Source organism: Cajanus cajan, chromosome 2 (genome assembly GCF_000230855.2).
Source record: "Cajanus cajan strain Asha chromosome 2, NIPB_CcT2T_4, whole genome shotgun sequence".
Taxonomy (NCBI): Eukaryota; Viridiplantae; Streptophyta; class Magnoliopsida; order Fabales; family Fabaceae; genus Cajanus; species Cajanus cajan.
The window spans coordinates 48,183,269-48,201,220 of record NC_138518.1 but is presented as its reverse complement, the minus strand read 5'-3'; the positions used below and the strand labels follow the sequence as shown (position 1 = coordinate 48,201,220).

Here is a 17,952-nt window from a genome sequence, read left to right as displayed (position 1 = left end):
GCTCGACGATATTAGAGTCCAATCCGGGCATATCATGGTACGACCATGCAAATACGTCCTTGTATTCCCTCAATAGTTGGATCAATTGTGCCTTTATTTCATCACTGATATGGGTCCCAATGTTGACCTCTTGCAACTCTTGACCCTGCCCCAAATTTACGGTCTCCAATTTCTCTTGATATGGCTGGAGTAGACGAGCTTCTTGATCTAGCAGTCTTTGCAGATCCGGAGAGATGGTCTCCTCATCACTGTCCAACTCAACCCATTCACCCTCGGCTTTCGGATCCCGGTCAGAGCGAGCAATCACAGACATAATTATTTATTGGTTCTGTTTAGGTTTAGAGTTTATTAATATTAATGAGAGAGAGAGAATAGAACAAAATGAGAGAATAATGTGTGAAAAATGCCTCTTTATTGATATATGTATGTAAAACTGTACAAAACCCTTTATTTACATGAAAAGGTCCTCATGATCTCGGGTACTGATCATGAGTCCCTAAAAGAAAAAAATATGGAGGGGCCCTATCATGGCTTGCCCTTCTCTCTACTCCTGCTGTGGTAGAGGATTCTTGCTCACATCGGGCGCCGTCGAATCGAAAGTGACCCACCCAGCATCGATAAGGTCTTGGACCTTATACTTGAGAGCTCTGCAGTTCTCCGTTGAGTGCCCTGGTGCCCCCGAATGGTATAGACATTTGTCTTGTGGATTGTACCAATCGGGGTAAGGTGGATTCACTTTCTTTGGTGGAATGTAAGCTATAAGACGCGCCTCCACTAGCTTCGGCAGGAGATCGCTATAAGTGGTCGGAAGTTTATCAAACTTCTTCACAGAGTTGTTTTGCGATTTGCCTGACTTCGAAGCGGAAGAAGATGGAGAAATAGTTACAGCGTTGACTCCTCCTTCTTTCTTCTTCCCGAAGGCCTTCTTAGCTTCATATGGTTGGGAAGGCTTAGCCAGCTTCCCACTTTTAAGTCCTTGTTCCACCCTTTCTCCAATGGTGATGATGTCCGAGAAGAGTGTCGTTGTGTTCCCTATCATTTTATCGTAATAGGGACCAGTTAACGAGTTGATGAATAAGGACACCGTCTCCTTATCCGACAGCGGGGGCTCTATCTGTGCCGCCAACTCCCTCCAACGTTGGGCGTACGCCTTGAAGGATTCATCGTTCTTTTTACTCAAGGCTTGAAGATCAGACCTATCGGGTGTTAGGTCGATGTTGTATTTATAGCGCTTGAGAAAGGCGTCGGCCAACTGCCTCCATGTATGTACTAGATTTCCATCTAGCTGCATATACCAGTTGAGTGCAGTTTCAGCTAAGCTCTCTTGAAAGCAGTGGATCAAGAGCTTTTCATTTGTGGCATATGCGGCCATCTTGCGACAGTACATGGTGAGATGACTTTTGGGACAAGTCGATCCCACGTACTTTGGGAAATCCGGCACTTTAAATTTAGGAGGGAATTGGATGTCCCTTACTAAACACATGTCGGCGGCATCCTTGATGTCAAAATCATGCCCCTCCATAGCCCTTAGCCGATCCTCGAGGGCGTGGAATTGTTCCTTTGATACTTCGGGCTCTTTAATCATAATTCCATCCCCAAGGGGTACAGCGTGTGGAGGATCTTTTTCATGCTCTTCCTCCTCTCCCTCATGATGGGACCCATGATCACTGTGATGAGATCCATGGATGTTGTGATGACGTATGAGTTCCATCATTTGCGCCATTTGGTCTTTAAGTTGTGAAAGCTCGGTTGTGAGCTTTTTGTTTTGCTCCTCCAATGCTTCCATTTTCTTGATCTTCTTTGCGCGTGTGAGGACAGAGAGATGACCAGCCACTTTCTAAAATGAATTTTTTAATCTAATTAGTTTATTCATGAATACGCTCTTGACATGAGCTTGATAACCCTCCATTTTTAAGGCGCTGCCTTTTTAAAACAGAGTGTTACTACCCTCCTTGACTTATGATCTCTCCTCAACGGAGAATCTCGATAATTATGGGTCTCTTTTACTCATGTCAAGAGGTATTGGTGAACCTAGAATGCATGGTTTATGAGGATGCATGATATCTTTATTGGTAATGATGCACATGCTCCTCACTTTTATTATATTTTCACACATGGTCTTTCCTCTCATGTCATGGTTTTTTCATGCATGGGGATTATTCTTTAGACCTTATCACGAGGTTTATTATTAATGCACAAACAATTGCACATAAGCATTTACACAAACAATTCACTCATCCACGAACAGTCACGAGCGAATCACGAGGTAGGGGTATCCTGCAGAAAGGTGCATATTCAAGGTAGGTTCTAACTGTTCTCACCAGTCCAAGGCCCCCAAGGTGCCCCCATTATAGGGACCCAATTCCTCTCATCGTAGGTCGATGGAAAGCTCCAACGCACCATCGGACTCAAGTTCATGGTTATCACCTTGAGTGATGTTTTCCGACAACGGTCTACGGGCACCTATAGACCCATTCGACAACCGGCCGTACTAACATCCACTCCCTATGGTTAATCACTCATGCCCCCGGGTATAGAGGGAACTATTGTGTGCAAAGGTTTGTGTGCAGTTTTTATTTCAAACAATTGCGTAAATTTAAAAATACAACAGTTATTAAAGCCATATAATAAATCATGTTATCATACAAGCAAGGGGTAATAGAGTAATTTTAACTATTATTTGTTAAAAATAATCTGTCACTAAATGGGACTGACTCTCGAAGCTTCCCCAGTGGAGTCGCCATCTGTCGCCACCGGCCCAAACGGGCCTCGGCGGTCGCGAAGACGGTCGAGCTCGCTTTTATTTTAGTTTTGAAAATGTATTGGATTATTAGAAAGACTTGTTCTCAAACTGAGACCTTGTCGATCTTATCCAATTTATTTATTAAAAGTCTCACCAATCCATATTAATCCCAAGCGGGACCCTCTATGGATTAGTGGTTTTCGCAAAAGGAGGGTTCGTGGAGTCGCCACCAATGTTTTACTCAAAACATTGGAAAAAGGGATAAGGCAATTGATTTTATAAATCAACTTTGGCCATTACAACCAGAGTTGGGTAAGGGAGTCGGTTACGCGTGGGGAAGGTGTTAGCACCCCACAGCGCCCCTTTCGGGTTCCCTATGACAGATTATTTCTAAAATGATAGCGTAAAATTACTAAATTACCCCTATTTATTATAAGCGATTATAAATTAACCATCTACATGGTGATAGTTTAAATATGCACACAGAAAGCAGTAAAAGGAAGGATTTAAGAAGAAACCTCTTGAAGCGTGCTTTTATATATTGAGTAAGACTGGGAAGCTTTTTGGCGTTCCCTCGCTCTACAAGCTCGCTCGCTCCTTCCTAAAAACTTTTGACTATGGAAATCCGGAGGATTTCTCTTCGACTAGGTTCGAATCTCCAAGCTAAGTGCTCGAAATTCCGGAACTTCGTCGGATCGACTCCCAGAGAGATTTCTAGGGCAGAACACTGCTCAAAAACCCCAGAATACTCAAGGAGGGAGTCAAAACTGAGTAAAAAAGTGTGAAATGACGTCCAATTGACGTCATATTTATAGGGAACAGGCCCAATACGGGCCCTGGAGCCAATACGGCCGTATTGAAATTTTTGAACTTCAATACGGCCGTATTGAAATTCAGAAATTTCAATACGGCCGTATTGAGTTCACTGCGGCTGTATTGAAGCTTCAATACGGCCGTATTAAGTTCAGTACGGCCGTATTGGGCTTCATTCCCTCCACTTCCTTATTTTAAGCTATTCTAAGACCTCTAGACCTACAGAGAACCCTCCTAGGGCCTTCCAGGAGTCCTTCTGGCTGATCTTCCTTCAGTCTTCGAGAGTCTTCAAGCTTTATTTCCGACCCGGACAATTTTAGGGGTCTACAATAGATAATACTCGATTTATTAAATCGAGTACAGGGACAACGGTATGAATATACTTACCCACCCCATATTGTACCTGCACCCATATCCACTTTAAATTTTTAGAAACTTAATTTATTTTTTTAAAGAATTTACTTGACATTTATGTTATTCTTATTCTATTTTAAATTTATGTTAAATAAAACTTAACTAATGTAATTTTGTAATGGTTACTTTATGTTGAAATTCTTCTTTTATATATATATATATATATATATATATATATATTCAAAAAAATATTTAATTAATTTTTAGGCAGGTACGATGAAGGTACATGTGTACGTAATACCTGACGAGGACATGGACAGGGACATAAATTTCATATTAGTTAGGTATGGAGACGAGGATAAGTATAAAATACAAGAACGAGGATGGAGACGAAGATAATGAGACCCTTGCCTGTCTCAACCCATTATCATCCCTAATTAAATTAGCTTTTTCTTTCCAAAAAGACTCTTTCATATTCACAACATAACATCTAGAAAAATGTTTCCTTAAAATAACATGATACAAAAGATAAAGGAAGAAAAATTTTGAAGACTTAAATTTATATTGCTTTACTCTCCAATAAATTACAAAACTTTTAGAACTTTTATAAGCACCTCACAATATTAAAGGAATAACATTAAACAATTAACCGAACACAAATTAAAATTGATGAGGAATATAAAATGTTAATCAAAAGGATCATCAATCCTAGTATAATTATATATATAAAAAAAATACAATTATTTTTAAAATTAAAATAAATAAATATAATTATATCAATATATGATGTTATGAGATTATTAATGTAATGACTCGCCATGACCACTATACTTTTAGAATTCCTACTAGTAGTAGAAATTAGATTACTAGAACATACAAGATTAAGGAGGGAATGCATCATGCATACATAGATACATATATATATATATATAAATATATATATATATATATACACACACACACAAGGATATAGTAATCCCAAAATAATTCTATGTCTTAGTGTCGGTCGAGCGCAACCATACATGCTACAAAAAGTAACATTGACACCAACAAAAGGTATCACCAACCTCCAAGTAGCAACTTCTTCAGCCTAGCCCTAATCTGCTCTCAAACATTGTATGATCATCACAATCCAAACTACATGGAAAACAAAAGGGTAAGCTAGTAAGCATAAAAACAGTTTCATACCATACAACATCATATCACAACCATATATGAAAGCTTAACAGTCCTAAGCAAACATGTATCTCGATCATCCAAACCATGTCAACAAGACATCCAACAATGCATATGAACAAATCACAACGTACATCATATGCAAATATCACAATCAATGCATCATCATGCATTCGTTTATGAAGATCTCATAATGCAACAAGGTAGTCTAAGTGGCTCGACTCTACTAAATCAACTCGATCATCTCTAGAATAGACCCATCAACTGAATTAGGTCACCAATCCTAACAACATGATTTCTCGAATTTTGTCACTTACACTAGGAAAGTCCAGTTCCACCATTAGGAATGGTACATCTAGATATAGGCGTACCATAACCTTGGTATGCACTACCAAGTCACATGTGGAGTTAGCCTATTGGTCATCCTCAAAGAATCACTCAACTTTTCTAAGTACTTGGTTAAGGGTTGTAGCCGTCAACCTCCCACCTTACTTAACCATTAACTAAGGATCTAAAGGAGACTCAACACACATCAAAACCTACTTCAAGAGATACACCTACTCAAGAAGGATTTTCCAACAATAGCCTACCCAAGCACCACTTTAAGATTGCTTGTGTGGGATCTTTAGATTTTAAAGTAATTTCCTCTCCTCAAGTCTTAAGTTAGCCAATATGCCTTAATGCCACATCACATTCTCAACATCCACACCTTACCATACATCACATCTAATCAATATATGTAGAGAGATGAACAACATCATATATATATATATATAGCTTATATATGCTCATCATCATTCAATATCATACAAACATCTACATATGTCATATCCAATCAACATACATATAACCTATACATTTACTCATTTTCATCATATAACATTCCAAAAATACACCCTCCATTTAGGCATTCTACACCCGATGCAACATACCTCACACCCGACACCATCGAGGCAAAGAGCTCTTAGCCTCGCTCATGCCCGACATCATCCAAATCAGACTCGACGTGATCGAGGTGGAAACCCCCATGGGACTTCACGCCTATCGTGGCAAAATCCATATTAGGCCTCATATTAAGTAGAGAGCCTCTATCTGACTCACACCCAATGTCACCTCAGTGGTGCCCGAAGTCATCTAGATAGAGAGTCTTTGCCTTGATCACGTTTGGCGCCAGCCAACTAGGGCCTAACGTCACCAAGCCATAGACTTCAGATGCTTTCACACCTAGCACTATTCGAACCATGCCTAGTGCCATCCCAACCCAAGATGAGTCTCTCTCCTCATACCCGACACCATTGATCCTTTGATTGGCGTGAATGAGATAGAGACTCATGGTTGGAACTACACCCTACGCCACGAAGGCACAACCAGCGTGACAATAGAAGTCTACACTTGCAAACCACGAAAATTGCCTCATTCACTTGAAATACAGAAAATCCAACACATGCATTGCATCCAAAAACTCACAAATCATATAAGACTCAAAATCAAGCTAAAACAACACATTCACCCACAGTTAAAGGAATCACCAATTCCACCTCCATGAACCCAACCACTCGAGTTCAACATGACCAACCCCAAATTCATGTAATTTCAACACTTAAAAGCATGCAACCCACAACCCATTTAATGCATTCAACTCAACCATTCATTAAAAGACTTCCTAACTTTCTTTACCTCAACTTTGAGCCAACTGAATCTGAAGAAGAGGAAGAATAAGGAAAAACCACTCCAAGCTTGAAGAAGACGGGCTCTGCACCCAAGATTCTCAACTTCCATTTCAAATCACCACTCCCACAAAGACAGCCACCCTCAAAAAGGATCTGAAAGAAGAAAATGAGGAGAAAAGTTTTAGGGAATCAAACTCCATCTCTTTAAAACCTCTCTCTAAGGTATGGAGAACAAGAATTTATGAAACTCTGCTCAAAATATAAAAATTTTATATACATTTTCCTCTTAAAATCAATTGGACCGCTGATCAACAACCCTTACAACTCACCTAAATACAATGTTACAATTAAAATAAAAATATTAAATAATGATTAATAATATTATAAAGTTATTGAATGCATCGGTGTTTAATTTTCATGAAAGGTTAATAACATTGTAAAATTATTGACCTGTCAAACATGGTTAATTATAACGATAAATATAATTCATTCTATTTTATAAATATTTAATAACAAATATATATATATATATATATATATATATATATATATATAATTATGAATATGATTAACATTTAACAATGCTACGTAGTTATTGAAATATCTCATAATAATTAATTTCCTCTTAAATATAATGGATTATAAATTTATTGAAAGATTTAATAACAATAAACCTATAAAATAACTATATTTATTCACGTAAGTAACTATTTTTGTGAGTGGACGTACGTGTGCAAAAATCCATTTGTATGATAAAAATTGAAAAGCCCTTATTGTCCTAAACTGTGATAAAATTTGGGACAAATGTCCATGTTTTTTTTAATGGTTGGTGGAAACTGCCAAAACGTACGATGCTGGCCTCTGTGGTTTTGAAGACAAACCTTTTTAATGGTTTGATTTATTGAGCTCCTCTACAGTTTTTGGAAACGACATAATTTTGGCATTATATTACAAATATCTTAATTTCCTGTTATTCTTAATTTAAATTTTAAGTTTTATTATGATAATTTGTGTGGGTGGGATGGGGCTGTTAATGTGAAAATTTATCGAGTGGATAACTGATTAAAAAGAATTTAATTTTATTGAAATAATAATATAAAAGCATGTCTAAAATTGTACTTAAATTTTTGCTTATTAAAATTTTTTTATTTTATCATTTAGTATCCTTTTTGTTTATTTATTTTTTTTCAAATGAATCTGTTATAAAAAAAATTTTATCATCCAATGATTTCTTATTTACATTTTTTATTTTTCTATTTGGTCTTTCTAATCATCATTAGTTTTGAGTTTTCTCTTTTGTTCCTCTAATAACATGTAGGAAACTCAAATATTAGAATACTAAACATGAAAAATTTATATTTAATAGACCAGAAGAAAATTCGTAATATTTAAAGGGACACGAAAGGGGGGAAAATTACACAAAAAATTGGTGATATATTTCTTTTACACGGGACCTTTTTTAAAAAAAATCAAATATGTTTGGTCTAAATGCAAAAAATTACAGAATTTTGAAGAATAAAAAACTTAATTAAGCCTAATATATTTTATTAGATATTATATATTTAAATATAATTCTAGTCATTATAACTTTACCTATGTCGTTAGGTTTTTTTATTATTCTTAAAAATCAAATATTGTCTCATTTTTACTCATTGGAGTTTTTAGGGTTATCTTAGTTTCTTCCAAATCAATTCTCATCCATTAAGAGTTTAATTTTTTTCTTAAATAAGTTTTTAGTTCCTTAAAACTAAGATAATTTTTTTAGTTCTTCAAATTTAAAATTGGTGTTTTCACTACAACTGTAATGACTCGTCATGATCTCTACACTTAGTAGAATCGCACTACTAGTGAACTAAAAGAAATATTAAGTTGGATAACTCATACATACAAGTATAGATAAGAATAAAAATAACTAAATTTCTTAAATAAAAAATAAAACTCCATATATGTACAGTCATCCCAAAAATAATATTCCCTAGTGTCGGTCATGCACAGACAAAATCCTTACCCAAAATGGTAACTCTGACACGAGGATCAAACTTCCCGTCTCGCAGTGGTCACCTCAACTCCAAGCTATCCCTGACCTGCTCCCATACCAAGTATGATCATCATAGTCCCACCACATGGAAACAAAAGGGTAAACTAGAGTTCAAAAACAATCATACAAGTATAGAACAATAATCCATACTACACAATCATCCAACTATCAATCATATTCATAGAGTCACACCATACACTCTATCCAATACTACTCATGCATAAAATACAATCCACCAATCATGAAGTAAAACACCAGACTTCATCATTTTAATAATCATGCAATAAATGCATCTCATGATAGATATCAATGCATATCAATCATCTAATGCGTCGTTACGCATACACTTAGGAGATCTTCCTAACAACAGAGTTGTATAAGTGACATTCCATCCTACCGAAACCACCCCAACCGTTTTCACGCCCAATGCACCCGCTCGGCCACAGCTAAACAAGATATAATCCTCACTCGGGTTTACTCGGATGATGTCACTTACACAATTGAAAGTCCAGATCCACCGTCAGGTATAGCACAGCTGGGTACGGGCTTACCACGACCTTGGCATTCATAACCAAGTCAATTGTGGAGTTCGCCCACCGACTATCCACAAGGATCCACGCACCTTCCCGAGTACTTGGTTAAGGGAATGACCCTCTAACTCATACCCCGCTCCAACACTAGCTAAGGACTTAAAGAAGACTCACCCAACCTAGTTGCCTACCTGAGCACCACTCCCAAATCCAGTTGCCTACTTGAGCACCACTCTCATATATCAGTGGCTTATCCAAGCACCACTCTCAAGAGACTCTATGTGAGCTCTTCTAGTTCAAAAATATTTTTCCTCTCAAGTCCTAGGCTAGACTCATGCCATAAGGCATCACATGCAATTATGCATCATACATCATACAAAATTGATGGTAGAAGTCAAGATAAGTGGAAGAATGGCTCCTCTATTCCTTCACCACACGTAGGATCCTCTTCTTGGAGACTTGAACCAAATAGATGAAGCTTGAATAGCTGAGGAAGACAGATTAAGGAAGCCTAGGCTAGAGATGGAAGCATCCGAGCTTAAGGCTCAAAAGAATTCTCACTTCAATGGTAGGAAAACTAGGTAGGTTTCCTAAGGCTTGAAGGCACTCTCGGTGACTCTTGAAAGAATTGGCTGAATAATTCAGAATTCTATTTCATCAAAAGTGAATACAAGTTATGAAGGATTATGCATATATAGGCTCAGCTAGGGAAGCATTTTGGTGCCAAGATTCAAACACCACATGTGGCGCCAAGATTTGAATTCAAATTTGAAATTTGAATTCAAATCTTCACTCCCATGTGCAAGTCCGTGAATCTAGGTGCCCTCATGCATCTTAATTTGATTTAGGAAGCATTCAGGGTTGATTTGGCTAAGCACATGGTCAGCACCATCCATGTGATCCCAAATTCAACATAAATGCCTTCTATATTAAATCTAGTTTAGCCTAATGAATCTATTTAAGTAATCCCTCAATAATTCTAATTTAGCCAAGCAAATACAATGGAAAGTAAAAGTTACAAGAATGAAAATGAGCCCAATATTGGGTACCAAAAGCCCAAAGGCCCATGAAGCCCAAAACTAGGCCCAATAAGCCTATAGCCTAAAATACTATTCTAGTTGGTCCAAAATACAAGACCCAAAATATAGAAAACCTATACTAACATGATATACACAAGACATAAGAAGAATAGCTAAAACAAGATATGGCCCATGAGAAGCTCAACTTGGGCTTTCCAAGCCCATTAGACCCATTGGACCAGTCAAAACCCAAACCTTCATGTCTAGCCCATTCCTCTTGGCTCTCTCAATATGTCACCCCTTACCTTCCTAGGCATGATTCCATCATTCACTCCCTCTTGAAAAAGATTTGTCTTCAAATCACGAGAATCTATAGAATAAGAATCATCACCTACATGCACAACATACCATGTATAAGAGGTGAAATGTAAGGAAAATGAACTGTGGATCCTAAGAGGAATCCTTCCATATAGCCTAACAAAGAAAACTAAACTATTGAAATTAAAATCCCTAAAGGTGGAAATAGGATTCTCTTCTAAGCATAACCTAGAATGAAATTATAAAAATGTAATAACACTAAAACTAATACAATGAAAAGAATGATTCTTAAAAACTACAACATCTTGCCTAAAGTACTCTAAATGGTGTCCTAAACATGCCCTAAAAAACAATACTAGAAAAAAACTTCCTAAATAATTTTGAATCATATTGTTTGTTAGATACTTGTAAAAAGATATTATCCCATGAAATTTTGAAAACTCATATAAACTATTTTTGTCTTGTAGGGAAGAAAGTAAATTAAGTTCAAATAAAGATGAACTTCCCATAAGATCAAAAATAGAATATGAAACATGACAACATGTATCTATCAAACAATATATTTCAAAATTTGGATGCTTTATTAGAATAATTAAGGTAGAAGAAGTCCTAAAGAGAGGTAGGCTTTCTTCCTTGGGCACCTCCAAGAAAGTAGCACAAGAAATGGAACTAAATGTAATCCACTCCTTCTTCACTACATCTTGAAGTTGAGATTCATTTTTCTTTAAAATATTTTGTTCTAGAATCTCTACTTCATGACTAGAGGTAACATTAGGGTAAGAGTTAAAGTTTTTATTTAGGAAGAAAGTATTTTGTAAATGATTTTTAGTGATAGATCAACTCTCTTCTCTCACAAATCCTTTAGAGGAAATATTTTCCTCCTTACTCTTTCATAAGAGAAATGCCTTTTTTTCTTTCTTTTTCTCTTATTTTTCTCAATTTTTCTTTTGCCAAAAGTTTTTCTTCCTTTTGTTTAAGAATGCGAATTTCTTCCTCCAAAATTGCAAGTTGTATTTTTCTTTCTATCTCATAATTAGTGTTGTGTTAAAAGAAAAAATAAAATAATTTTTTTAATGAACTATTAAGACCATTTTTACGAAAATTTGTGCTTATGTTTTTTGATGATATACTGGTCTATAGTAATTCATTTCAAGATCACTTGTCCTACTTGGATTCTATTCTTCAACTCCTATTATCTAACCAGTTTTATGCCAAATTTTCAAAGTGTGTGTTTGCCATGCAATCAGTGGCCTATTTGGGCCACATTATTTCAAGCAAGGGAGTCCTACCTGACCCAGAGAAGATTCAAGCCATTGTGGCCTGGCCTCTTCCGCGTTCACTCACGGCTCTACGCGGGTTCAACGAGGTTTACTGCAAATTCGTGCATAATTACGTGTCAATCACCACTCCCCTCACCGATTTGTTACGCTCCACTACTTTTCAATGGTGTGTACAAGCACAACAAGCATTCACAGACCTCAAAAATAAAATTACATCAGTTCCTGTTCTGGCTCTCTCAGACATCAATTCTCCATTCGTTATTGAAACTGATGTTTCTAACAATAGGGTCCATTTTATCCCAACATGGTCATCCGATAGCCTTTTTCAACAAAGGTCTTTGTCCAAGGCTACAGGCTGCGTCCGTCTATGTGCACGAAATGCTTGCTAGCATAGAAGCCATCAAGAAGTGGCGTCAATATTTGATTGGTCATTATTTTCAAATAATCACAAATTAAAAGAGTTTGAAGAGTCTTCTTACCCAAGCGGTGCACACTCCCGAGCAGTAGAAATGGGCCATTAAGTTCTTGGGCTACCATTTTGATATTCTTTACAGGCCAGGCAACCAGATTATCGTGGCTGATTCGTTATCAAGACCGGAACCAAAGCCTTCTGTCTTGTTCCACATTTCCTCCCTCGTTCCTACATTTCTTCACCCTTGGCAGGAATATTTTAAGACAGATGGTCAGGCATTAGTTACTCAACTACATCAACAAAATCAAGAGCACGAATTGTTTACCTTCCACAATGGGTTGTTGTACTTCAAAACCAGGCTTTTTGTTCCAGATATTCATGATTTTTTCCTTCAACTGATAAAAGAATTCCATTGCACCCCGGTTGCGGGTCATTCTGGTTTAAAACCCACGGTCTGTTGCATTGTTGCCGCTTTTTATTGGCCTGGTCTTTACTCTAATGCTCGCAAGTTCATTCGTGCGTGCCATGAATGTCAACATGATAAATACCTACCAACAAAAAAATTTGGATTATTAGAGCCCCTCAAGCAAGCCAACAGAGTATGGGAAGACATTTCCATAGACTTTATCACTCACTTACCTAAATCATTTAGTCATTCCACATTCTGGGTTATCTGTGACCGTCTAACCAAGTTTGCACATTTTCTTGCTCTCCCTGCCAAGTTCACTGTCCCTCAGCTAGCTCGTCAGTTTATGGTGGAAATCTTCAAACTTCATGGCTGCCCGAAATCCATTGTTTCCAATTAGGATCCCTTGTTTGTGAGTTCTTTTTGGCGTGAACTCTTTCGCGCTCAAGGCACCACTTTGGCCTTTAGCTCGGCTTATCACCCCCAATCAGACGGTCAATCTGAGGTCTGGAATCGCTGTTTAGAAGCCTATCTCCGTTGTTTTGTTAGTGATCATCCCCGTGCATGGTATCAATATCTTCACCTCGCGGAGTATTGGCATAATACCTCTTTCCACACCAGCATCGGTACCACTCCCTTTCACGCCTTGTATGGATGTGCCCCGCCTACCCCTGTTGATGTTTTACAAAGCCCGTCTTCCACAACTGTTCAACTTCTCCTACACGAACATAGATTAATTTTAAGAGAAGTCAAACTGCACCTTTCTAAAGCACGGCAGCGAATGAAACATTTCACCGACCAAATCCGCCGTGACATTACCTTTCAGCCGGGCGATTAGGTATTGTTGAAGCTTCAATCGTACAGGCAAACGTCGTTGTTGCGCCGCACGTCACAGAAACTGGCCAAGTGCTACTACGGGCCCTTCCGCGTTCACCGTCGCATCGCTTGGTGGCCTATGAATTGCTGTTGCCCGAAACCGCTGGCATTCACCCAGTGTTTCATGTTTCTTTGCTCCGACCGTACAAAGGAGAGGATCCTCTTCACCATTTTCGTCTGCTTCCACCTCTTCCAGATCAGTTTCGAACTGATACATCCATGGAGCTCGCTTCACCTCTCACCAACTCAGACGAAGGGACTTCACTTAATGGTTTCAATGATGTCGTTGGCTTTGGTGAAGTGGGTGCCACTTCGTTTACCCAGCCACGTGCCCCTGTCATTAATTCCACAATTAATGCCCACGCTCCACTTCGCACCCCTTCATCCCAGCAACTTAAAAGAAACACAAACTCATCGCGTGCGTCCACCTCAGCAGCGATCCGTGACTGCATCCACTTGCCCAATGACATTGAGGACAATGTCAAAAGTGATCAGGCCGATATTGATACAGATGGGAGGCCTAAGCGCGTAACAAGAAAAGGCTCGTGATATATACACCTCCTTCTTTTTATAAGTACACCTCCTTTTTCTAAAGAAAATTATAAAATATTATTTTTTTTTATAAAAAATTTAATTTTACACTTTCAACTTTCAATTTGTTACTTTCTTCTTCTTATTCACACACACTTTTTTTCTCTTTCAATTTTCACATGCTACTAAAATAGGTGGGGTGAAGGAAAAATAAGGGGATGCATGTAAAAATTGAAAAAAGGAGGAAAGATATGTGAAAAAAAAGTACTAAATTAAATGTTGTGGATGTAAAATTAAAAAATTTAAAACAAAAAATTAAGAATATTTTAAAATTTTAATTATTTTTTTTAAAAGAAGGTGTACTTATAAAAAAAAGGAGGTGTATATATCATGAACCACAAGAAAATCATGCAAATTCAATGATTATAAAATTTGAGGGAATTGGGCCTTAAAAGTCCATTAGTTTTTTTTTTTTAAGTTGAGTCCAGCAATTGGTTTCAGTCATAGCATTAGTTTTCATACCCTAAAATTAGTGCTCTACACATGTAGGCACTAGAGTCCTTAAGGTCTTCTTTTTATTACGGCTGTATGAAATTTGGAGGCATAGAATAACCTAGTGTAGTACTATTCTCTAGCAATCCTCTATTATCCATATATTTAATGGTTATAAAGGTTTTTAACCTAATAAAGGCCTATACAACGTTTTTAAGTTTCATACTTTAAAATTTAATTAGAAATTGTCAAAATTTAATAATTTATTATTAACTTCTTATGTTAAAAAAATATTATTATTGTATGTTAATTTAAAATTTTACTCAATTTATAGTATACGTATATTATTGTACAATTCAATAACTATTCATTTTATTTCAAAACTCACAGTAAATTAAAAATTGTTTTGACATCGATTTTGTTTTCAATTTTTTATATTAACGTAAAGTTATTTAATATTTTATTTATATACATTAAAACTAATGTAATATATAGTTTTAAATATATAAAAATATAAATTAATTGGTTACATTAAATTATTGAAAAATTTGACAAAATTTAACCCAAATAATCAAGAAAATATATAATTACAACTAGCTGGTTGAATTAATAAAATTCTTATTTTATATTAAATTTATAATAAGTGATATAACTTATAGAGAAAGTGGGAGGAAGAGTGAGGAATATTTTTTTCTTTCTCATTTTTTTTTCCTAGCCATTAACATATGCTTAATAATAATTGAGTCTACATTAAGAGCATCTATAATGGGAGTTGTTTATAAGCAACTCTTATCCACTTTAAATGGATCACACACTGCCATGTCACTCATAAGCAACTTATATTACATTTTTATAATTTTTACTCCAATGAAAATTTCTTATAAGCACCTCCACATTTTAATCACTCATACTTCATTTTTAATAAATTTTAAAATTTAATTATTATAGTTGTTGGCATTAGTTAAGGAAGAAAATATTAAATTATTTTTTTTATTATTAAGCAACCGCCTCTTATATAAACAACGATACTTAAATTTTAGCAATTTAATATGTCATGTCAGCATGCTCCAATGCAAGTTAAACTTAAGAACCGGATAAGAACTTAATATTGGAGATGCTCTTAATTGGTTTAGTAATATGCATGTGCTGTTGTAAAGTCTTGAGTTCACTTATAGATTAAAATAGATAAATATCTACTTAATATAAATCTTCATGGGCTTGGGCCTTTTATATACTTTGAGAGCTTATGGGCTTGTCAAGTTTTAGTGGGCTTTAGTAATTCTCATGTGCCAAATCAACAAATTATACTAGCATAGAATTTATTGTAACCATGCAATCTCTAAAAGGAATACATAATTGAGAAAATGAAATTTCTGAAATAATTTATCATGCTTTGGTACCAATATTTGTGTCTTGATCTGTTTCCAAGTCACTAAATAGACATATAAATTGTAACAGCCCAATTTTCAATGGGCCTTGGGCCCAATTCGTTGCCCGGAACGGGCCGTTTCAAAAGTGAAACGGGCCGTTCCGGAATAAAGAATTTGCCTAAAAAAACGTAGTTGAGAACGGGCCGTTCTGGTTTGGAGAATGGGCCGTTCTGGAATTGGAACGGGCCGTTCTACTGGGATTGAGAACGGGCCGTTCCGGTTTTGGAACGGGCCGTTCCAGTTGAGATTTTTGCGTGGTTCTGGAGGGTCCAGAACGGCTGTTCCACTTTTGGAACGGTCCGTTCCGGGTTAGTGAGGCAGATTCCTATAAATAGGGGGCTTCACTTCTCATTTTTCACACACCTCTCATTCTCATTCTTTCTTCTCTTCTGTTCTCTCTTCTTTCCCTCTCCTTCTTTCTGAAGACCAAGAGGAATCTAGAGAAGGAGGTTCTACCCTAGTTTTAGTTCTGGTCCCTGTTTAAGGAAAAGAGGAGGAGGTTCTGCTCTAGTTCCTATTTATCCAGGTACGGGAGAAAAAAAAGAATTATTTATATGTAGAGTTACATGAGGAAATTGAGTAGAGGAAGAACCCTAATTTTATAATTATTTCTGTTTGGAGAATTCTTGGTTTTAAGTGATTCTATATGAATTTAGGATTATGAATATATGATTTATTTGTAAAAATGATGCTCTGGGAGAGAGAGAGCGAAATTGTAGAAAAGTGCCTGTAAGCTAGGTTTTGGGGAAAATTGGAATATTTCTGTTTGAGAAATTGATTATCCTAGTAGATTCTGTATGTGTTGAGGATTAGAAATACATATTTAATTTGTAAGAATGATGATCTAAGAGGGAGAACGAAATTGTAGAAAAGTGCTTGTGAGTTGGGTTTTGGAATAATTGGAGATTTTATCGTTTGTATTAAAATTATATTAAATTGCTAATTTATTGATTATTATTACATTTATGAATGTTATATTAAATTGATAATTCTATTGATTTAATATTGTATTAAACTGGGGAATTAACTGAGTTTTATATTATTGTTATAATGAGTATTCATGGTGAATTGCGTCAGGATGTGTAAACCCTTATTTTGTTAGACTTATCTGTTGAGTATGTGATATGAAATTGTGTATGTGATATGAAATCGTGATATGAAATCGTGATATGAGATGAGATGTTGTATGGACATGATTAAGGTTGTGATTGTGATGTGTTTCCTCACACTAGTGACTAGGGATGGCACGACCCTTGGGTAAGTGGTGCTACAGGGAGGGCGTGACCCTAGTATGGTGTGGGATGAGTAAGACAGTTAACACACACCACTTATGTCGATTATGGCAGCACTGACATAGGGTTAATTGCAAGAGATTGTATGGATTGTAATGTGATTGTGGTTCCTCACATTCATGCTTCAGGGACGAGCGTACTCCTGAGTGATCAGGGATGATACGAACCCTGGGTAGGTGATGCTTCAGGGACGAGCGTACTCCTGAATGATCAGGGATGATACGAACCCTGGGTAGGTGATGCTTCAGGGACGAGCGTACTCTTGAATGATCAGGGATGATACGAACCCTGGGTAGGTGATGCTTCAGGGACGAGCGTACTCCTAGATGATCAGGGATGATACGAACCCTTGTATGGTGTGGGTTGAGTGAGACAATTAACCCGTATCACTTGTGTCAGATGTGGCGAGGTCTTGGCATAGTGTTAATTGTAAGATTAGCTTGAATTATGGACGTGAAAATGATATTGTTAAACGTAAAATGGTGTGGAGGGTGATGGATTGATAAATTATGATACATGCTTATATATATGAATTATGATGAGATTTCATTATGATGTGGTGGTATGTACTT

General features: G+C 36.7%; 1 long non-coding RNA gene across 7 annotated transcripts; it reads right to left on the bottom strand.

Moving 5' to 3' along the window:
• Positions 1-8,598: 8,598 nt before the first annotated feature.
• LOC109789877 (uncharacterized) lies at positions 8,599-13,981 on the bottom strand. Of its 7 annotated transcripts, none has more exons than XR_014431513.1 (6): positions 13,579-13,981; positions 12,993-13,477; positions 12,421-12,901; positions 12,139-12,326; positions 11,951-12,032; positions 8,599-8,840 (listed from the first exon to the last, which is right to left on the bottom strand). It is a non-coding gene; the product is annotated as an uncharacterized LOC109789877 (long non-coding RNA). The 7 variants fall into 7 exon arrangements; XR_014431511.1 differs by lacking the exon at positions 8,599-8,840 and adding an exon at positions 9,953-10,734; XR_014431512.1 differs by lacking the exon at positions 8,599-8,840 and adding an exon at positions 9,953-10,734 and having other exon boundaries at positions 11,951-12,326; positions 12,421-12,596; positions 12,679-12,901.
• Positions 13,982-17,952: the final 3,971 nt, after the last annotated feature.